The sequence below is a fragment of the Heptranchias perlo genome, chromosome 6 (genome assembly GCF_035084215.1).
Source record: "Heptranchias perlo isolate sHepPer1 chromosome 6, sHepPer1.hap1, whole genome shotgun sequence".
NCBI lineage: Eukaryota > Metazoa > Chordata > Chondrichthyes > Hexanchiformes > Hexanchidae > Heptranchias > Heptranchias perlo.
The window spans coordinates 110,472,396-110,495,760 of record NC_090330.1 but is presented as its reverse complement, the minus strand read 5'-3'; the positions used below and the strand labels follow the sequence as shown (position 1 = coordinate 110,495,760).

Sequence of the window (23,365 nt, the reverse complement as noted above, 5' to 3'; positions counted from 1 at the left end):
GGGGAGAGAGAGATATAGCTGGGGGGGAGGGGAGAGAGAGAGAGATATAGCTGGGGGGGGAGGGGAGAGAGAGAGATATCGCTGGGGGGAGGGGAGAGAGAGATATAGCTGGGGGGGAGGGGAGAGAGAGAGAGATATAGCTGGGGGGGGAGGGGAGAGAGAGAGATATCGCTGGGGGGAGGGGAGAGAGAGATATAGCTGGGGGGAGGAGAGAGAGAGATATAGCTGGGGGGGAGGGGAGAGAGAGAGAGATATAGCTGGGGGGAGGGGAGAGAGAGAGATATCGCTGGGGGGAGGGGAGAGAGAGATATAGCTGGGGGGAGGGGAGAGAGAGATATAGCTGGGGGGGAGGGGAGAGAGAGAGAGATATAGCTGGGGGGGGAGGGGAGAGAGAGAGATATCGCTGGGGGGAGGGGAGAGAGAGATATAGCTGGGGGGAGGAGAGAGAGAGATGTAGCTGGGGGGGAGGGGACAGAGAGAGATATAGCTGGGGGGAGGGGAGAGAGAGATATAGCTGGGGGGGAGGGGAGAGAGAGAGAGATATAGCTGGAGGGAGGGGAGAGAGAGATATAGCTGGAGGGAGGGGAGAGAGAGAGATATAGCTGGGGGGAGGGGAGAGAGAGATATAGCTGGGGGGGAGGAGAGAGAGATGTAGCTGGGGGGGAGGGGAGAGAGAGAGAGATATAGCTGGGGGGGGAGGGGAGAGAGAGAGATATAGCTGGGGGGAGGGGAGAGAGAGATATAGCTGGGGGGGAGGAGAGAGAGAGAGATATAGCTGGGGGGGAGGGGAGAGAGAGAGAGATATATAGTTGGGGGAGGGGGGAGGGGGGAGGGGGGAGAGAGAGAGAGAAAGAAAAGAGAGACAAAGAGAGAGACAGACTCATTGACTGACTAGGTTAAAGCCTCCAATAAATAAAGAATACTTTCTTAAAACTTCATCTTCCCAGATTCTGAACACTTAGAACTACGGCAAGAGTCAAGTTACTTGTCAAGTTAGCCAAGTAGTGGCCGTAACGGAGAATTTGCACCAACAACCATCAAATAAAAGGTGCCCAGGACTAGCCCAAAGTGAAGATTCAGTTTTCCAAGTCTCCAATAGTCTCAAAGCCAAATCTCACAATGGTTTTGGTTTCATCCAAGGATATACCAGAGTTATATGCTGGTGAAACCCATCGGGTCCTCTTCAAGTATCTCAATATCATGAAAAAGGTGTCTCACTTGATGGAGGCTGAATGTTTATGAAGAGGGATAGAATCAAAAAACAGAGAAGTTGTACTAAACTTGTACAGAACCTTGGTTAGACCACACTTGGAGTACTGCAAACAGTTCTGGTCTCCACACTATAAAAAGGATACAGAGGCACGGAACAAGGTGCATAAAAGATTGACTGGGATGATACCAGAACTGAGAGGTTCTACCTATCAGGAAAGACTGAATAAGCTGGAGCTCTTTTCTCTAGAAAAGCAAAGACTGAGAGGTGACCTGATAGAGGTCTTTAATGTTAATTGTATGATTTATAGCAATTAGTGTTGACTGTATTCAGGGGGTGGGTATCAATTGGGAACGCTCATATCCTTTTTATAGGAGAGCTTATCTAGGGTGTGGTGTGTGTGTAAGGGGAATCTCTGTGAATAAAAGGTGGAAACAATCAAAGACCAGGTTCTAATGTTCTATCCTTCCCTACATGGCTATCCAATTTTAACATTTAAGATTATGAAAGGGTTTGATAGGATAGACGTAGAAAAGATGTTTCCACTTGTGGGGGAGACCAGAACTAGGGGCCATAAATATAAGATAGTCACTAATAAATCCAATAGGGAATTCAGGAGAAACTTCTTCACCCAGAGAGTGGTGAGAATGTGGAACTCACTACCACAAGGAATAGTTGAGGTGAATAACATAGATGCATTTAAGGGGAAGCTAAATAAACACGAGGGAGAAAGGAATAGAAGGATATGCTGAGAAGGTTAGATGCAAAAGGGAGGGAGGAGGCTCGTGTGGAGCATAAACACCAGCATAGACCTGTTTGGCCGAATGGCCTCTTTCTGTGCTGTACGTTCTTTGTAATTTTTAAGAACATAAGAAATAGGAGCAGGAGTAGGCCATAAGGTCCATCGAGCCTTCCCACCCGATCCCCACATCCCTTGATTCCCCGAGAGTCCAAAAATCTATCGATCTCAGCCTTGAATATACTCAACGACTGAGCATCCACAGCCCTCTGAGGTAGAGAATTCCAAAGATTCACAACCCTCTGAATGAAGAAATTCCTCCTCGTCTCAGTCTTAAATGACCGACCCCTTATCCTGAGACTATGCCCCCTAGTTCGAAACTCGCCAGCCAGGGGAAACAACCTCTCAGCATCCACCCTGTCAAGCCCTCTCAGAATCTTATATTTTTCAATGAGATCACCTCTCATTCTTCTAAACTCCAGAGAGTATAGGCCCATTCTACTCAATCTCTCCTCATAGGACAACCCTCTCATCCCAGGAACCAATCTAGTGAACCTTCATTGCACCGCCTCTAAGGCAAGTATATCCTTCCTTAGATAAGGAGACCAAAACTGTACACAGTACTCCAGGTGTGATCTCACCAAAGCTCTGTACAATTGTAGTAAAACCTCCTTACTCTTGTACTCTAACCCCCTTGCAATTAATGCCAACATGCCATTTGCTTTCCTAATTGCTTGCCGTACCTGCATGCCAACTTTTTGTGTTTCTCGTACAAGGACACCCAAGTTTCTCTGAACACCAACATTTAAAGAAATATTCTGCTTTTCTATTCTTCCTACCAAAGTGAATAACCTCTCATTTCCCTACATTATACTCCATCTGCCACCTTCTTGCCCACTCACTTAACCTGTCTATACCCCTTTGCAGACTCTCTGCGTCCTCCTCACAGCTTACTTTCCCACCTAGCTTTGTATCGTCAGCAAACTTGGATACATTACACTCGGTCCCTTCATCTAAGTCATTAATATAGATTGTAAATAGCTGAGGCCCAAGCACTGATCCTTGCGGCACCCCACTAGTTACAGCCTGACAACCTGAAAATGACCCGTTTATCGCTACTCCCTGTTTTATGTCCATTAACCGATCCTCTATCCATGCTAATATATTAACCCCAACCCCATGAGTCCTTATCTTGCGTATCAACCTTTTATGTGGCACCTTATCGAATAGTAAATTCACTTCCCACACACTTAAAGTAAGCCTGTCTGCCACATCAGAAATCTGAATTTCAGCCAGATCAGAACCAACTACAGATATTGATTCAGAAGCAAAGGTTTAACAGAACAGCTAATGAAACAATTCCTGACAACAAGATTTCCCCAACAGTGCAGAGAATTGGGTGCAATTCAACGCCAGTTAATATTGAAGCATACAAGAATGAGAGACGGGGACAATGAGGCATGATGGAGTCATGGAGCAGCTTGACCGCTTACCCCAGCCTAATGATAGGGCACGAAGGCTGCGGCCATTGTATAAGTGCAGTCTCTGCGCTTCGATTCACGTGACTGGCTCGGCCAATCCCTCTCTGATTTGGGAGTATTTGTGTTTTGTTTTTAAGGCTTTCTTCAGTGAAATGCAGACTGGATTGTCGCTCCTAGTGCATGAAGACAGATTCCTGGGCAAATCCCAGCATTTAAATTAATGACATATTTCCAGTTTGAAAGGTTGACATTAACCTTGCAATTGTTTAAGTTGCATGTGATGGGAAAGTAACAAAGATACAGTCAGTACTTGGAAGAATCCCACGACGGAAGCAAAAATGAGTCTGAGTAGACATGATCCAAAGACAGTGCTCTAACATGGATAGAACATGGGTGGATCATGAAGGCATGATCCAAAGACAGTGCTCCAACATGGATAGAACATGGGTGGATCATGAAGGCATGATCCAAAGACAATGCTCCAACATGGATGGACCAGTGACATAAGTACATGAGAAATAGGAGCAGGAGTCGGCCATACGGCCCCTCGAGCCTGCTCCGCCAATCAATAAGATCATGGCTGATCTTCGACCGCAACTCCAATTTCCCACCCGATCCCCATATCCCTTGATTCCCTTAAGAGTCCAAAAATCCATCGATCTCAGTCTTGAATACACTCAACAACTGAGCATCCACAGCCCTCTGGGGTAGAGAATTTCAAAGATTCACAACTCTGAGTGAAAAAATTTCTCCTCATCTCAGTCCTAAATGGCCGACCCCTTATCCTGAGACTATGCCCCCTGGTTCTAGACTCACCAGCCAGGGGAAGCAGCCTCTCAGCATCTACCCTGTCAAGCCCCCTCAGAATCTTATATGTTTCAATAAGATCACCTCTCATTCTTCTAAACTCCAGAGAGTATAGGCCCATTCTACTCAATCTCTCTTCGTAGGACAGGGGAATAAAGGGATGTAGGAACAGAGTGGGCACAGGAGATTAAGATACTGCTCATGTGGAGGACACTTCAGTAATAGCGGGAGGGTCACATGGTATCTGTGACAATACAGAGCAAGTTCCCACATTCCTGAGATTCCTCCTGGGTGCCTGGAGCATTGTCTTTGGATCATCCCTTCATGCTCCACCCATGTTGAAGAAAGGAGAGAGTATCATGGGTTCATTTCACCTCATTTACAGTTAAAAATAAAATTATATGGATGACCTAGTTAGAGGGGTTCAAAATTATGAGGGGTCTCAATGGAGTAAATAAGGAGAAACTGTTTCCACTGGCAGGAGGGTCGGTAACCAGAGGACACAGATTTAAGATAATTGGCAAAAGAGCCAGAGGAGAGATGTTTTTATGCAGCGGATTGTAAGCCCCATATCCCTTGATTGTTATGATCTGGAATGCGCTGCCTGAAAGGGCGGTGGAAGCAAATTCAATAGTAACTTCCAAAAGGGAATTGGATAAATACTTGAAGAGGAAAAATGTGCAGGGCTTTGGGAAAAGTGCGGGCGGAGTGAGACTAATTGGACAGCTCTTTCAGAGAGCCAGCACAAGCACGATGGGCTGAATGGCCTCCTTCTGTGCTGTATCATTCTATGCCTGGACACATCTTTCTGGGGTTTTTTTCCCCCAAAAAGAGCTGCAGTGGAGAGAAGTGTTTCTGGGTGTTTAAAGTCTGACTCCTATTATACAAAAAAAAATTACTTATTTCTAAACAGAGAAGTTGCCTTTAGAAACAAGAAAACAAATGCGGATCACTTGGAACGTTAATCCTATCCAAAGCACCGACAACGACCGAACTATTAAGGAGAATGAGGACAAGCAATTTCAAAATCAAAATCTAATCTTCAACACAAAGTTGGATCTCCCCTCAAAGCTATTTTGTGAACAGCATGAGCCAAGGGAGGAAATGTGGAATTCACCAAACACTGAGTGAGAAATCTCCGTTTTGAAAACAAAAATACACAGCGCACATTTTAAACACCTTTCTCTTACAAGGAAACATTTGTTTAAAAGCCTCACTGACTTCCACAGACAGCCCAAGAGCCACAGCCCTAACATGCCACAAAGAAAAGTTAGAGAAAAACAAAACAAAAAAGAAACACTGGACTGATCTGTGAACAATCATTTCCAGATGAGACTCTCTGTTGTAACTTGGCAGGCAGTTCCCAGCTGCCAACTCATACACATCTGTCCAACTGCCAAACCTTCCTCCTAAATACCAGAATCATCATGGTCACAAGAGTTTTAAGATCCTTAAATGAAAATCGGCACATTATACAGTGTCTGCACACTCGGTCCATAATTCGAGTTATTTTTGTTTTCCCACGTCTACACTCCAGACCATGGTCAGCCGTGGTTCAGTGACAGCACTCCCTCGGCTCTGAGTCAGAAGGTTGTGGGTTCAAGTCCCACTCCAGAGACTGGAGCACATAATCTGGGCTGACACTTCAATGCAGTGCTGGGGGAGTGCTGCACTGTCGGAGGGGCAGCGCTGAGGGAGTTCTGCACTGTCGGAGGGGCAGTACTGAGGGAGTGCTGTACTGTCGGAGGGGCAGTACAGAGGGAGTGCTGCACTGTCGGAGGGGCAGTATGGAGGGAGTGCTGTACTGTCGGAGGGGCAGTATGGAGGGAGTGCTGTACTGTCGGAGCACTGCACTGTCGGAGAGGCAGTACTAAGGATGTGCTGCACTGTCGGAGGATTAGTACAGAGCGAGTGTTGCACTGTCGGGGGGTCAGTACTGAGGGAGTGCTGCACTGTCAGAGGGGCAGTACTGAGGGCGTGCTGCACTGTCAGAGGGGCAGTACTGAGGGAGTGCTGCACTGTCAGAGGGTCAGTACTGAGGGAGTGTTGCACTGTCGGGGGGTCAGTACTGAGGGAGTGCTGCACTGTCGGAGGGTCAGTACTGAGGGAGCGCTGCACTGTCAGGGGTCAGTACTGAGGGCGTGTTGCACTGTCAGGGGGCAGTACTGAGGGCGTGTTGCACTGTCAGGGGGCAGTACTGAGGGAGTGCTGCACTGTCAGAGGGGCAGTACTGAGGGAGTGTTGCACTGTCGGAGGGTCAGTACTGAGGGAGTGTTGCACTGTCAGAGGGTCAGTACTGAGGGAGTGTTGCACTGTCAGAGGGGCAGTACTGAGGGAGCGTTGCACTGTCAGAGGGGCAGTACTGAGGGAGCGCTGCACTGTCGGAGGGTCAGTACTGAGGGAGTGTTGCACTGTCAGAGGGTCAGTACTGAGGGAGCGCTGCACTGTCAGAGGGGCAGTACTGAGGGAGCGTTGCACTGTCGGAGGGTCAGTACTGAGGGAGTGTTGCACTGTCGGAGGGTCAGTACTGAGGGAGTGTTGCACTGTCAGAGGGTCAGTACTGAGGGAGTGTTGCACTGTCAGAGGGGCAGTACTGAGGGAGCGCTGCACTGTCAGAGGGGCAGTACTGAGGGAGCGCTGCACTGTCAGGAGGCAGTACTGAGGGAGCGCTGCACTGTCAGAGGGTCAGTACTGAGGGAGCGCTGCACTGTCAGAGGGGCAGTACTGAGGGAGTGTTGCACTGTCAGAGACAGTGGATGAGCAAGGGCAAAATTTGGGTAAATTTCAATTTAGAATTCCAACTTGAAACTGACCCCTATATCCTGCTAGGGCCGTGTTGTATAGTTTGGACTATTCATTTGATAGGGTGGATAGAGAGAAACTATTTCCTCTGGTGAGAGGGTGCAGAACAAGGGGGCATAACCTTAAAATTAGAGCCAGGCCCTTCACGGGTGATGTCAGGAAGCACTTCCTCACACAAAGGGGAGTGGGAATCTGGAACTTTCTCCCCCAAAAAGTTCTTGAGGCTGGGGGTCAATTGAAAATTTCAAAACTGAGATTGATCGATTTTTGTTGGGTGAGGGGATTAAGGGTTACGGAACCAAGGCGGGTAAACGGAGTTAAGATACAGATCGACCATGATCTAATTGAATGACGGAACAGGCTTGAGGGGCAGAATGGCCTCCTCCTGTTCCTATGTTCCTATAAACGCATACAGACTCCGAGCTGGATTGACACTTGGCACAAATGCATCAATTAGTAAATAGCTCACAAGATCACATTTCTTTTGAAATAAATAATTGTCCAATTAGTTATACAGATCAATATCTACCAATTAGTTTGTACAACCTGAGAACCCTGGGACTCAACTTACGGATTTTACCAGTTAGCCGAGACACAAACAAATAATGAATGGGGGAGGGGACCATTCCATGATTTGAAGTGGGTGGGGGGGGGGGGGAAGAGGGGAAGAGGGGGAAGGAAAATTTAATGCAAGCCATGCCAAAAATAATTGGGAGTGGGCAGGACGTGCTTCTGCCAATTCCCCTCCAGTGGTGGTGCCAAGGCCAACGGACGTAGAAAATATCACTTTCACATGGGTGCAAGCAATACCGTATGCATTTAATGGGAAGCTGGATCAGTGTATGAGGGAGAAACAAATAGAAGGATATGCTGATAGGGTGAGATGATGTAGGGAGGGAGGAGGCTCGTGTGGAGCATAAACGCCAGCATAGACCAGTTGGGCCGAGTGGCCTGATTCTGTGCTGTGAATTCTATGTGATTCTTTGTAAACCAAGAAATGTTAGATGCCAAGGCAAATCTGCAGGTCGAACAGAATGCTGGAAAAATACCAACAGCTATTTAAAAGATGTAGAGATAGCAATAACTTTAATTGCCTGGCATTTAGTGCCAGGTTAGATAGCCTTATCAAATTTTTGAAAATGAGAAATTAATCATTTGCACCCTTCGATGCATTCTCTGCATTGATCCGTGAAAGGTCATTTCTGGGTCTTCGGTATTGAAATTCAATTAAAAAAAACACTTCCAAAAAAATAAAAACAAAACACAGCGGTTATCTGAAAGGATGGATTACCTTTAATTGAAACCAGCTGATACACAAAGGGTAAATGTTGAACGATGCTGATTGGATTATCAGGTGCAGCGTGCTCCATTGGCAACACTCCCTATTTTCCAGCCGTTAAAATTAAATCAGGAGCACAGTGACCTCCACACCCAATTCTCCGCTCTACCCGTCTGTCAACTGGGACTCTGCAGTGGGAGCAAAGGTTCCGAAAATTTACCCTTTTACGGATTTGGGTCCATTACAAAACCGACTGTCCTCTCTCTGTGTCTCCAATACCATGTCCCTGACAATGTTGGGGCCTCTATCTGTAATCACTGGCTTTAAGAGGACTTTTCATCCGTTTGCCTAATTAGCTACAGCATGGGGATGGCTAGTTACCACAATTTGCAGGGAAATGAGGCTTAGCTAGATTGTGAAATAGACTTTACCAAACAACTCAAGTCACATAGAATCACACAGGTCCAGGATGGACACAGCCAGGGGTGGAGAGAGATCACTCTGAACGTCTCCCTTCCACAAGGAATAAAGTGTCTTATAGACACTGACAATAAATTTATAAGTTTCCTTTTGTTTTGTTGAAAGTACATTTTATGTTTAAGTTCCTTTATTAGTTGTGCGTCTTAAAAACAGGAGCATGTGTGTTCCTCATGTTGATGAGTCGGAGTTGCCCCAGTGTCATCCGTGTGGATTATTTGTTTTAAAAAGGCAGGGAATGCTTGTGCTGCACTGGGACTACTTGAAACACTGGCTTCTTCTCTTCAAATTGCTCTCCAAATTTCAGTGAAACAGACACTTGACGCGGGGAGCAACATTTAGCAAAACATCCGTCTCTCTCCCACTGACACCACTATCCTAATCACATGGGGTTTTTGACATCACTTCAACTTACAAGAAACCAAAACTGATCCCACATCACCACAGGACCAGAGCAACCCTCTGTGCAAACATTTTTCAAAGCAGGAAATGGTAAAAATGTGCAAATCATCCAAAGTGGCCACACTTATATGACTTCATCTTCCCGATCTGGCTCAGCGCCCATTCCCAATAATACTGCACTGCATATTATATTCTTAACTCTTTGCTGTGTGCGGGATCAATATTGAACAGCTGAAACAAGTTTCAAAGTTGATGTATATTCACCCCCCTCCCCCCTTGCTTTGGAGGTGATCGGGGTAGGGGGGGGATCCACAACAGCCTCTGTCACAGTATTTTCTGCTACTTTTTATTGTTATTTACTATCCGCCTACAAAATGGCAGATTTACTAGTCACAAAATGGTGCGGGCGCAATTTCAAAAACTGACAAATGTTGTGCAAAAATGCAGCCAATCGTAATGTACCTGTAACAATAACAGTCAGCATTCCCGCTGGGAGTCTCGGGCAACGGGAGCTCCTTCAGAGAGTTGACAATACAGTGTTGTAAGCTCTAGCTCTGACCCACGATCCCTCTGAATGCGGCTCCCTACTGGAAGGTAGGGTTGCCAACTCTGGTTGGACGTATTCCTGGAGGTGTCATCACATGACCTCCTGCCTCCAACCGCCTCGTCCCCACACTCCCGCCATTGGTCGCCCAACACGCCCATCCTCACGATGCCCCGCCTACCCAAGGCCAATTGGAAAGCGAATAAACTCTTTGCTGCCCAATTGGATGATTCTTGACTGTCAGTCAAACAGCCTTTTTCCCATCTCAGATACTATTATAACTAATAAACAAAAGTGTTCAAAGAAATTTTATTTAAAACACAATTTTTTTTTAACGCCCCTGTGATTTTTCTCCTGGTTTGCTCACAGGAGTATCCTGGAGATTAATCTTTAATTAGTGGAGACTCCAGGGCAATCCTAGAGGGTTGGGGACCCCTCTGGGGGGCTAGAGTTGGCAACTTTACCCAACAGTCATTAGCGATTAATCAAAAATTGTTGCACAGAAAGTACGAGAAGAGATAAATGGTTTATGCAAATTATATTAGACATCGCTGAATGGTCCAAAATCACCCTATTGCAATCCACACTGCTCTTATGTTTGAAGGCAAATTTTGCACGTAATCAGACAGCATGAAGTGGTACAACAGGCAAACCCCATCGGAGAAAACTGACAGAATACGAAGAGGGGGGTCTACCTATACCTGACTCCAGTCCCACACTACATGTCTGACTTAATGCCCTCACGGCAAATGAGGATACGGCCTTGCCAGCCTCACCTCTATCTTAAGAACAAATTGTTAAAATGGGATAATATTCAAACAGATGAATAATCTTACACACTCAACCTTGGCTCATATGCGTCCCTCGCAGAGCAACAAATGAATAATTGGATTTTACATCCAAAGCCAGCTCTCTGCTAGGGGCACAAATTAAATTGTCAATTTGTAAATATTGATTCTCAGGCATTTCTCTCCCTACTCCTTTAAATTCAACAGTTGCCCTCACAACCACATCTTTGAACTTTTACATTCATTGTTGTTCATTGAGCAGAGGAGTTCACCCCAGTGTCCCAGACAATATTTATCCCTCGACCAACATCACTTAAAAAAACAGATGATCTGGTCAGTATCACATTGCTGTTTGTGGGATCTTGCTGTGCGCAAATTGGCTGCCGCGTTTCCTACATTACAACAGTGACTACACTTAAAAAATACTTCATTGGCTGTAAAGTGCTTCGGGACGTCCTGAGGTCGTGAAAGGTGATATATAAATGCAAGTCCTTCCCTTTTTCTCAAAAATATTCACCAGCTTGATTTAAAATGCAGTTTAAACTGGAGTGAGGCTTGTTGGCTCATATTTAAGTATATTCACACAGCGCTTGTGTGTCAGAAGTACTGATTCCACAGCAGATGCCTTAATATCAGCACTCAGTTCACCCACTGAACCCCTTCGACATTGGGTGAAGAACAACAATGGTCTCTAACATTGACCATTTCGATTTTAGAGCATGAATGCCAATGACATCATCAGGGTCACTGGCCTGGAAGCATAAACCCGAGTGTGACACCATGAAGCAGATTAACTGACGTTCACAACCAGTGCCCAAACAGAACTGGGTTAAATTCAGCACCCACGCACAGGCAAACACAGCAACTTCCTCAACCCAGGGAGTTTCTGATGAGGTAACCAGCTCGCAACAAAACATTCATCGGCTTGCATCAGTGTTAACAGTATAATCATAGAATCATACAGCACAGAGGGAGGCCATTCAGCCCATCGTGCCTGTGCCGGCTCTTTGAAAGAGCTATCCAATTAGCCCCACTCCCCCTGCCTCTTTCTCCAAAGCCCTGCAATTTTTTTTTCCTTTGCAAGTATTTATCTAATTCCCTTTTGAAAGTTATTATTGAATCTCCTCCCTCCGCTGCATAAAAAAATTTCTCCTCATCTCCCCTCTGATTCTTTTGCCAATTACCTTAAATCTGTGTCCTCTGGTTACCGACCCTCCTGCCACTGGAAACAGTTTCCCCTTATTTACTCTATTAAAACCCTTCACGATTAAATCTCCCCTTAACCTTCTCTGCTCTAAGGAGAACAATCCCAGCTTCTCCAGTCTCTCCACATAACTGAAGTCCCTCATCCCTGGCACTATTCCGATAAATCTCTTCTCCACCCTCTCCAAGGTTTTGACATCCTTCCTAAAGTGTGATGCCCAGAATTGGACACAATATTCAAGCTGAGGCCTAACCAGTGATTTATAAAGGTTTAGCATAACTTCCTTACTTCTGTACTCTATGCCTCTATTTATAAAGCCTAGGATCCCAAATGCTTTTTTTTAAAAAAAACAGCTTTATCAAGCTGTTCTGCCACCTTCAAAGATGTGTGTACATAGATCCCCGGGTCTCTCTGTTCCTGAACCCTCTTTAAAATTGTACCATTTAGTTTATATTGCCTCTCCTCATTCTTCCTACCAAAATGCATCTCTGCGTTAAATTTCACCTGCCATGTGTCTGCCCATTTCACTAGTCTGTCTATATCTTCGGAACAAAGCGTTTTCTGAGAGAGGTAAATATTCCAACTGAGGATGTTAAACCTTAGTAATCATTTGGTTTTGGTCGCACTCTATGGTTGAGGGAATGAATTAACATTTAGGCACATTTATGTATAGACTCGCTACCGACCAAAATTAGAGAGTTGTTCAAATGTTTTTGAGTAGACACTTCAGGCCAGATGAAACATTTAGACAGCACTATAATTTTGGTCAGTGATGAGTATACAAATAAATTTAACTTAGCTCTTTTCCTGGAAAACAAGCTACATCAAAACAAACAGCTAACACAGAGACAGTTGCAAGCTGTCCAAATCTGAGCATTTCAGTACATTTAAAACATGCAGCACAATATACGTGTTCTTCTTACTTTCCCATACATGCCAATTCTCAGAGTAAGAATCTAACCTTTGGTGTTTCAGTAAAACAAACACCTTTCCTCACCAGGATTGGAAGTGATCGCTATCACCCAGTCTGATCAGTTGCAGAGCAGGACTGGAAGCTGTTAGGACCAATTAATTAGACCTTATTTCCTCCAACTATTGGTTAAACACAAACTTGAGGCAGAAAAGTTTTAAGGTGAGTTCATGAGCTGAAATCCTGCTTTTTTTGCATCGCATGAGTCTTGCCTTTGAATGCACTTTTGGGGTGGACAGGGACACTATTGTTCGAGAAAGGAGGGAGAGAGAAAGCAGGGAACTACAGGCCAGTTAATCTGACATCAGTCGTCTGGAAAATGCTGGCATCCATCATTAAGGAAATGGTGACAAGGCACTTAGAAAATCATAATATGGTTAGGCAGAGTCAACATGGTTTTATGAAAGGGAAATCGTGTTTGACAGATTTACTAGAGTTTCTTGAGGATGTAACTAGCAGGGTCGATAAAGGGGAACCAGAGGATGTAGTACATTTGGATTTTCAAAAGGCATTCGATAAGGTGCCACATAAAAGGTTGTTACACAAGATAAGGGTTGAGGGTAACATATTAGCATGGATAAAGGATTGGTTAAGAGACAGAAAACATAAGAACATAAGAAATAGGAGCCATTCGGCCCCTCGAGCCTGCTCTGCCATTCAACAAGATCATGGCTGATCTTCTACCTCAACTCCATTCTCCTGCACTACACTTTTTTTTATTATTCGTTCATGGGATGTGGGCATCGCTGGCGAGGCTGGCATTTATTGCCCATCTCTAATTGCCCTTGAGATATCCCCATATCCCTTGATGCCTTTAATATCTAGAAATCTATTGAACTCTGTTTTGAATGGACTCAATGACTGAGCCTCCACAGCCCTCTGGGGTAGAGAATTCCAAAGATTCACCACCCTCTGAGTGAAGAAATTTCTCCTCATCTCAGTCCTAAATGGCCGACCCCTTATTCTGAGACTGTGACCCTTGGTTCTAGACTCCCCAGCCAGGGGAAACATCCTCCCTGCATCTACCCCTTCGAGCCCTGTAAGAACTTTGTAATTTTCAATGAGATCACCTCTCATTCTTCTAAACTCTAGAGAATACAGGCCGAGTCTACCCCACTAGTTACAGCCTGCCAACCTGAAAATGATCCCTTTATCCCTACTCTCTGTTTTGGTGAGACCGCACCTGGAGTACTGTGTAGAGTTTTGGTCTCCTTATCTAAGGAAAGATATACTTACCTTAGAGGCGGTGCAACAAAGGTTCACTAGATTGATTCCTGGGATGAGAGGGTTGTCCTTTGAGGATTGAGTAGAATGGGCCTATACTCTCTGGAATTTAGAAAAATGAGAGGTGACCTCATTGAAACATAAAAGATTCTGAGGGGGCTTGACAGGATAGATGCTGAGAGGTTGTTTCCCCTGGCTGGAGAGTCTAGAACTAGGGGGCATAGTCTCAGGACAAGGGGTCGGCCATTTAAGACTGAGATGAGGAGGAATTTCTTCACTCAGAGGGTTGTGAATCTTTGGCATTCTCTATCCCAGAGGGCTATGGATGCTGAGTTGTTGAATATATTCAAGGCTGAGATCGATAGATTTTTGGACTTTAAGGGAATCAAGGGATATGGGGATCGGGCTGGAAAGTGGAGTTGAGGTCAAAGATCAGCCTTGATCTTATTAAATGGAGGAGCAGGCTCGAGGGGCATTTTTCTTTACTTCCTCTCCAGTAAACCAGCAAGAGATATGCCATACAAGTAATCGTTGAATCTTTCTTGAGAGGTGTCAGCCATGGCTCAGTAGGTCGCACTCTCAGAAAGTCTGAAAGTTGTGGGTTCGAGCCCCACTCCACACGATTGAGAACAAAATCCAGGCTGACACTCCAAGGCAGTACTGAGGGAGCGCTGCACAGTCGGAGGGGCGGTACTGAGGGAGTGCTGCACTGTCGGAGGGTCAGTACTGAGGGAGTGCTGCACTGTCGGAGGGTCAGTACTGAGGGAGCGCTGCACTGTCGGAGGGGCGGTACTGAGGGAGCGCTGCACTGTCAGAATTGCCGTCTTTCGGATGAGAATTTAAAACGAGGCCCCGTCTGCCCTCTTAGGTGGACGTAAATGATCCCATGGCACTATTTCGAAGAAGAGCAGGACCGTTCTCCCCAGTGTCCTGGTCCATATTTATTCCTCAACCAATATCACCAAAACAGATTATCTGGTCATTTATCGCATTGCTGTTTGTGGGATCTTGCTGTGTGGAATTTGCCTGCTGCATTTCCTACTTTACAACAGTGACTACACTTCAAAAAAAGTACTTCACTGGCTGTAAAGCACTTTGAGATGCCCTGAGGTCATGAAATTTGCTATATAAATACAAGTTCTATCCTTCTTCACTACACCAGTGACTACCCTTCAAACAAGTACTTCACTGGCTGTAAAGTGTTATGGGATGTCCAGCCTTGCTATATAAACATAAACTATTTCTTTCTTCTTCCTTAAAAAATGCAAGATGTCAGATTTTTCAGCCATTAAAATCAATGACCAGAAAACCAGCAGCTCGGCAAATCAGGCACAATGACCTGCGTTCGTGATTCTCTTGTTTCCTCATTCAGGGAGACGCCCGTACCAGGAACCGAGTCTCACAATTTCAGGGCTGTAAAACATTCTCGGGGGGGGGTTGAGGGGTGATTTTACTCAGCTTTGAGTTTGTTTGTTTTGCCTGTACCTGTCATGATTATCTTATATTTACGACCCCTAGTTTTGGTCTCCCCCACAAGGGGAAACATCTTTTCTACGTCTACCCTATCAAACCCTGACATAATTTTAAAGACCTCTATCAGGTCACCCCTCAGACTTCTCTTTTCTAGAGAAAATAGCTCCAGCCTGTTCAGTCTTTCCTGACAGTTCTAACCTCTCAGTTCTGGTATCATCCTTGTAAATCTTTTTTGCATTTTCTCCAGTGCCTCAATATCCTTTTTGTAATATGGAGACCAGAACTGTGCCCAGTGCTCCAAGTGCTGAGTAATAAATCAACAGTTGATTATGAGGAAAAACAGTCAGCTCATGAAGGATGTTTTACCCCACAATGACTGACGAAAGCAGAAATCTCGCAAGGGAAAGCTTACATCCATTTAGGAGAATAAACTGATAATCGTTCTTCCCCCGGAACACAACAGCTCCTTCCAGATTTACTTTACTTTTTAAAGCAGTTTTTTTTTGTTGACAATTTTCTGCTTCAAAAAAATAATGAAGAAAGCTAGAAATAAAACAACAACTTGCATTTATACAACACCTTTAACTTAGTAAAACTTCCCATGGCACGTCACATGAGCGATTATCAGACAAAATTTCAGACCGTGCCACATAAGAACATAAGAAATAGGAGCAGGAATACACCATACGGCCCCTCAAGCCTGCTCCAACATTCAATAAGATCATGGCTGATCTTTGACCTCAACTCCACTTTCCCGCCTGATCCCCACATCCCTTGATTCCCCTAGAGTCCAAAAATTTATCTATCTCAGCCTTGAATATACTCAACGACTGAGCATCCACAGCCCTCTGAGGTAGAGAATTCCAAAGGTTCACAACCCTCTGAGTGAAGAAATTCCTCCTCATCTCAGTCTTAAGTGGCCGACCCCTTATCCTGCAACTCCTGCCCCCTAGATTTAGACTCTTCAGCCAGGGAAAACAACCTCTCAGCATCCACCCTATCAAGCCCTCAGAATCTTATATGTTTCAATGAGATCACCTCTCACTCTTCTAAACTCGAGAATATTGGCCCATTCCACTCAACCTCTCCTCATTGCACAACCCTCTCATCCCAGGAATTAATCTAGTGAACCTTCATTGCGCCGCCTCCAAGGCAAGTATATCCTTCCTTAGATAAGGAGACCAAAACTGTACGCAGTACTCCAGGTGAGGTCTCACCAAAGCTCTGTAACAATTGTAGTACGACTTCCTTAATCTTGTACTCCAACCCCCTCGCAATAAAGGCCAACATGCCATTTGCCTTCTTAATTGCTTGCTGTACCTGTATGCTAACTTTTTGTGTTTCTTGTACCAGGACACCCAAGTCTCTCTGGACACCAACATTTAATAGTTTCTCACCATTTAAAAAATATGCTGTTTTTCTATTCTTCCTACTAAAGTGAATAACCTCACATTTCCCCACATTATACTCCAACTGCCACCTTCTTGCCCATTCACTTAACCTGTCTATATCCCTTTGCAGACTCTTTGTGTCCCCCTCACAGCTTACTTTCCCACCCAGTTTTGTACTGCCACCAAACTTGGATAACATTACACTCCGTCCCTTCATCCAAGTCATTAATATAGGTTGTAAATTGCTGAGGAGATATCAGAACAGGTGACCAAAAACTTGGTCAAAGAGGCATGTTTTACAGAGCATCTTAAAAGGAGGAGAGGGAGGTAGAGAGATTTAAGGAGGGAATTCCAGAGCTTAAGGCCTAGGCAGCTGAAGGCACGGCCACCAATGGTGGAGCGATGGAAATCGGGGATGTGCAAGAGGCCAGAATTGGAGGAGCGCAGAGATCTGGGAGGGATGTAGGGCTGGAGGAGGCTCCAGAGATAGGGAGGGGAGAGGATATGGAGGGATATCATGCTGGTGGCTCGACAAATTGCAACAGAGAATGCTGGGATGTGAGTGTGTGCCCACTGCCCCTCACTCAGCTAGTCCTCAATCTCCACTGGGCTGTCAGGGGGAGGGAGAAGACGACGGAAGTGAAATTGGAGGTTGAAACACCACGGGGTACTGTGGCCTGGGCGTGAGTTTCCTCTCAGTTGGGGAATGGGATGGCTTGTGCACATGGACCTAAAGAGAAACACATGGCAAGAACAAAACTTAAAATAGTTTGTGTCAAAAAATAAATAACTATTTGCAAAATAAACGGTAGATGGTTCTTTGAATTATCTCTTTTCAAAATTCATTTTGCAATTATTGCTGTTGATGGTAATTAGAGCAGAGATATCCTTTACAGAGAAATGGTTTGCAAGAGGGTAAAAAGCATGTGTTCTCTGTAGAACAGTTCAGGCTATTTCCATTGTGATGTCTTCTCCCTTTTGGTCATTTCCAGTATTGGAATTCCACTCGTCAGACACGCCCTCTCTAAATACAATGTAAGCAAATCCTCCTCTTTACAATAGTTTTGTTCAGATTATCCTTAATACACGTAGAGGCACCATGGCCTCCAATGTTGCTTTCATTCCAACAGTCTGCACGCGATCCCACAGCAATACAACAATCTCTTCACAAATCTGATCGGCTGACAGCGACCTGTAATTATCTGGCAGTGCATTGTACGTGAGAAATCTTACAAACGTGACTGCACTGTCTCTGATCTCACTGCTGCAGAAGGAAACACAGCTCATTTAGATGATGATCCCGTCAGGCAAGACTTTGCTAATGTGCTTGAAGTAGGGTTGCCAATTCTGGTTGAATGTCCTCCAGGAAGTTTCATCACGTGACCCCCCTCTCCTAATTGCCCTGCCCCCACACTCCCGCCATTGGTCGCCCGACACGCCCATCCTCATGATGCCCCGCCTTCCCACGGCCAATCGGAAAGCGAATAGACTCTTCATTACTCAATTGGATGATTCTTGACTGTCAGTCAAACAGCCATTTTTCCTATCTCCAATATTTTTATAACCGTTAAACAAAACTGTTCAAAGAAAATGAAAAAAGAACATACAATTATTTAATGTCTCTATGATTTTTTTTTCCCGGTTTGCTCGCAGCAGCGTCCAGGAGATTAATCCTTAATTCCTGGAGACTCCAGGACAATCCTGGAGGGTTGATAACCCCAACTTGGAGATATTCCTTAAATATTTCTCATAACCCAGAGTGGTCTCCTCCAGTGAAGCTCTTGCAACATCTCGCATGTACTATCTCACACCAACAAATTCAGCACTGATGTGCAGACCTTTATTAACTGACCGTTGAGATGCAGCAGCAAATTGATCAAGGTGAATGCATATTCTCAAATGCCTAGGGATACGGAGGTGTAGTGTTTGTGTTACTGGACTATAATCTAAATTTAGTACAATAATAAAATTGCAAACGTCAATTAAAAATGGATCCCTTTGCTTTTATTGCACGTAGATTTCCTTTTGTTTTAAACCTTTAAGCGTGCATCAATATCTATTTATTGCACAACATGGGAGGGCTTCAAACCTTCTCACAAGGTCTATCCTCATCAGGGCAGTTTGAGCATTTGAATTCAGTTTAAACAATCTGGAAATAAACAGCTGGCACCAGTAAAAGAAGCTGTCAGATTGTCGTAAAAACCCAACTGGTTCACTAATGTCCTTTAGGGGAAGGAAACCTGCCGTCCTTACCCGGTCTGGGCCTATATGTGACTCCAGTCACACACCAACATGGTTGACTCTTAACTGCCCTCTGGAGTGGCCCCACGAGACACTCGGTGTGTTAAACCTGCAGTGGTTCAAGAAGTCGGCCCATCACCCCCATCTCAGCGCAACTAGGGATGGGCAATAAATGCCAGCGACGCCCACATCACCAGAATGAATGAAAAAGTATCTGATCAGCTTCTGAAATACATTAAATGCTGCAGCTCCCACTTTGTCCTGGCGGTAGAAAGATTCAACGCCACATTAAGAATGGAATTTGCATAATTCATTGTGGCGCACCGAGGCTCTTGGATACACTCGACATTTCTTCAACCGCTACGAGGTTCTCGGATTCTCCTCAATCACAAAAACCACTGCAGACAGCATTTCCCAAACCTTTCATAACGAGCACTGAAGCATTCGATTAATCATCAAAGCGAGTTTCCAGCAAGCGTACCCGAGAGTAACAATTCCAGCGACACTGCTCTCCAACGAAGGCAGTGATTCTCCAACTCTCACTTATGTTAACAGTGAGATGCTTAGCAATGCTGACCAGATGAGAGGCAGCACACAGGGTCAATAGCGTAACCCTCTCACCTAAACTCAACCTTCCCTTCCCTTTTAAGTTGGTCCCGTCACTTCTCCCCGCTACGTCAGCACAGTTTGAAGTAATTACAAGCATCGATGTTATTAGGTTTTTTGAGACAGGCTGAAGATTTTTCAATTCTTTGGAATTCCAAGAAAATTGCGAGGGATCCAGAGCCAGGTATTGGAGCTATGATAAATTAGGAGGGTGCTGAATAACTGGGAGTGTAGAATATTTACCACCACTTCGGAATCAGGGTTACGTACTGAATCATGAAGAGCACAGAGAACAGCTAGAGGTGACTGAGTTGCTGAATTGTGACATCTTTGACGAAAGATTCTTTGTCGTCATACGAACAATGACGGACAAGAAAAGACCCTCTGGTCCACCCAGCCTGTCCCACACAACTGTGAAACCTTGTGTATCACAATATATACACTCCCCACCCACCTACCCACCCAAAACCACGGGATCTCCTGCGAGGGGTAAAAAAAGATAAAAACCCAGGACAAATTGGGGGAAAAAAAATCTGTGAAATTCCTTACTGACCCCCTCCCCCACAGGCAATGGAAACTCGCCCAGAAGATCACTCTGGCCCTTATAATTTGATGCAGTACCTACCCTTTGTAAGAGGTAATTTCCGCTCCAGCCAGAGACAGGTCCAGCTCTCGCTTGAAGGAATCTGTCATCAGAGAATATCTTTAAGTTATCCTGTAATTAAGGCTGTGGCCTTGTGTATTCTCTCTCAGTAGTGATCTCCTTAAGTCACGAATGTACTTATCAAATGGAAGAGAGTATGTGAAGAGACTGGGCAAAACCATCAGTGCATTGTATGAAGCCAGACTAGAAATAGTTTGTCTCACTGCGTGTGTCACCCACGACTCAGTAACTAACCACAAAGTGGGATATTTGAATTATTCCAGGGACATCTGCAAGGTGAGTTCCACGTTTTCAAGGTCCCAGCTGTGACTCTCGCCTCTGAGTCAGACAGTTGTGGGTTCGAGCCCCACTCCAAAGACTTCAGCCCATAATCTGGACGGACACTCCAGCGCAGTACCGAGGGAGTGCTGCACTGTCGGAGGTGTCGTCTTTTGGATGAGACGTTAAACCGAGGCCCTGTCTGCCCTCTCAGGTGGACGTAAAAGATCCCCTGGCACAATTTCGAAGAAGAGCAGGGGAGTTCTCACCGGTGCCCTGAGCCAATATTTATCCCTCAACCAACATCACTAAAACGAATTATAGGAACATAGGAACAGGAGTAGGCCATTCAGCCCCTCGTGCCTGCTCCGCCATTTGATAAGATCATGGCTGATCTGTGACCTAGCTCCATATACCTGCCTTTGGCCCATATCCATTAATACCTTTGGTTGCCAAAAAGCTATCTATCTCACATTTAAATTTAGCAATTGAGCTAGTATCAATTGCCGTTTGTGGAAGAGAGTTCCAAACTTCTACCACCCTTTGTGTGTAGAAATGTTTTCTAACCTCGCTCCTGAAAGATCTGGCTCTAATTTTTAGACTGTGCCCCCTACTCCTAGAATCCCCAACCAGCGGAAATAGTTTCTCTCTATCCACCCTATCTGTTCCCCTTAATATCTTATAAACTTCGATCAGATCACCCCTTAACCTTCGAAACTCCAGAGAATACAACCCCAATTTGTGTACTCTCTCTTCGTAACTTAACCCTTGAAGTCCGGGTATCATTCTAGATTATCTGGTCATTATCATATTGCTGTTTGTGGGATCTTGCTATGCACAAATTGGCTGCCACATTTCTTACATTACGACAGTGACTACACTTCAAAATTACTTCTTTGGCTGTAAAGCGCTTTGTGACATCCTGAGGTTGTGAAAGGCGCTATATAAATGCAAGTTTATATAAATTTCTTCGGAGGTCTCACAATCGACTGCCATAATTTCTGCAGAACATCGGCAGAAACCCCGTTTTTGCATCAATCTCAGAGTTTCGGCTGATCGTCTGAAACTTACGCCAGCCAATCTGTAGACCCCCCACCCCCACACACAACCGTGGAAATTTCCGGTGCTTATTTCTAGTACTATGGTCTCGAGTTACTTTTTTAAAAATGGTGGATGAAAGCATTTTCAAAAATATTTTGAGTGATTTCATTGGGTTTTCCTTCCCAAGTTGATTTATTGGTAACTGATTGCTGATTCTTAATTGATAGTTTTATTATTTAAAGGAAGAAAGACTTGCATTTATATAGCGCCTTTCACCTCAGGAAGTCCCAAAGCACTTTACAGCCAATGAAGTACTTTTGAAGTGTAGTCACTGTTGTAATGTAGGAAACGCGACTGCCAATTTGCGCACAGCAAGATCCCACAAACATCACTGAGGTGATGCTAGTTGAGGGATAAATATCAGCCAGGACACTGGGGAGAACTCCCCTGCTCTTCTTCGAATAGTTCCATGAGATCTTCTACGTCCACCTGAGGGGGCAAATCTATATCAAAAGACAAATAAAATCTCAGTATTATGTAAAAATGAAGACAGAATGCATGACTTTAATTCCTTTACTTCCTTGCAAACCAACAATTGTTCATTATTTCACCAGAGGCAGCAGTGCATAATCTGGGGGGAAAACATAGCAATTTTTTTTTGACTGCAAAGATCACAGACATTAAAATTAGAGTTCCCAATCTTCTGCAGAGTCTTGCTCAGATTTTTTATTGCTCTTTCATCCAAACACTGGGCTAATTCTCTCTTATGAGGAGTGCAAACCCTTGCAGCACAGATTTTTTTTGTTGATTACGTCATTCTTATTAAAGTTATTTTTTCTTAAAATATTACATTTCCTCAAAAGAAATAGTGATTTTTGTTTTGAAAGGTGGGGGTGAAAGAAATGAGTCAGCTCTTTATTCATCTCTACAATTCTGCCTTTGATTCATCCACTCAACAAACAATGTCGATATTTTAAACCACAGAATTATATGACTATACAGTTGATTAGATTCCCGTTGAATTCTTTATATAGTTGGCCCTGTCCCGTTTTGAACAAATCCTTCTCTTTTTCATTCGGTGTGAAAATGTGTTTGTTTACAGTTAACACTCTGTCTTCTCAAAGGGCTCAGGTTCCTTGGAATCATACAGCACAGAAGGAGGCCATTCGGCCCAACAGGCTTGTGCCAGCTCTTTGAAAGAGCTATCCAATTAATCCCGCTCCCCTGCTCTTTCCCCATAGCCCTGCAAATTTTTCTCCTTCAAGAATTTATCTGCTTCCACTGCCCTTTCAGAAACTCTCATAAGAAACATAAGAGGTGAGAGTGACTGCCCTTGACATCAAGGCAGCATTTGACTGAGTGTGGCACCAAGAAGCCCTAGTTAAACAGAAGTCAATGGGAATCAGGGGGAAAACTCTCTAGTGGCTGGAGTCATACCAAGCACAAAGGAAGATGGTAGTGGTTGTTGGAGGCCAATCATCTCAGCCCCAGGACATTGCTGGTGTTCCTCAGGGCAATGTCCTAGGCCCAACCATCTTCAGCTACTTCATCAATGACCTTCCCTCCATCATAAGGTCAGAAATGGGGATGTTCACAGATGATTGCACAGTGTTCAGTTCCATTCGCAACCCCTCAGATAATGAAGCAGTCCGTGCCCGCATGCAGCAAGACCTGGACAGCATCCAGGCTTGGGCTGATAAGTGGCAAGTACCATTCGCGCCAGACAAGTGCCAGGCAATGACCATCACCAACAAGAGAGAGTCT

General features: G+C 44.8%; 1 protein-coding gene across 1 annotated transcript in view; it reads right to left on the bottom strand.

Moving 5' to 3' along the window:
- rasa3 (RAS p21 protein activator 3) overlaps positions 1 to 20,296 on the bottom strand; it is a 121,110-nt gene extending 100,814 nt beyond the window's left edge. Inside the window, exon 1 of the mRNA XM_067986636.1 lies at positions 20,264 to 20,296. The gene's annotated coding sequence lies outside the window, so the exon portion shown is untranslated. The remainder of the gene's footprint in view (positions 1 to 20,263) is intronic.
- Between the last annotated feature and the right edge of the window lie 3,069 nt (positions 20,297 to 23,365).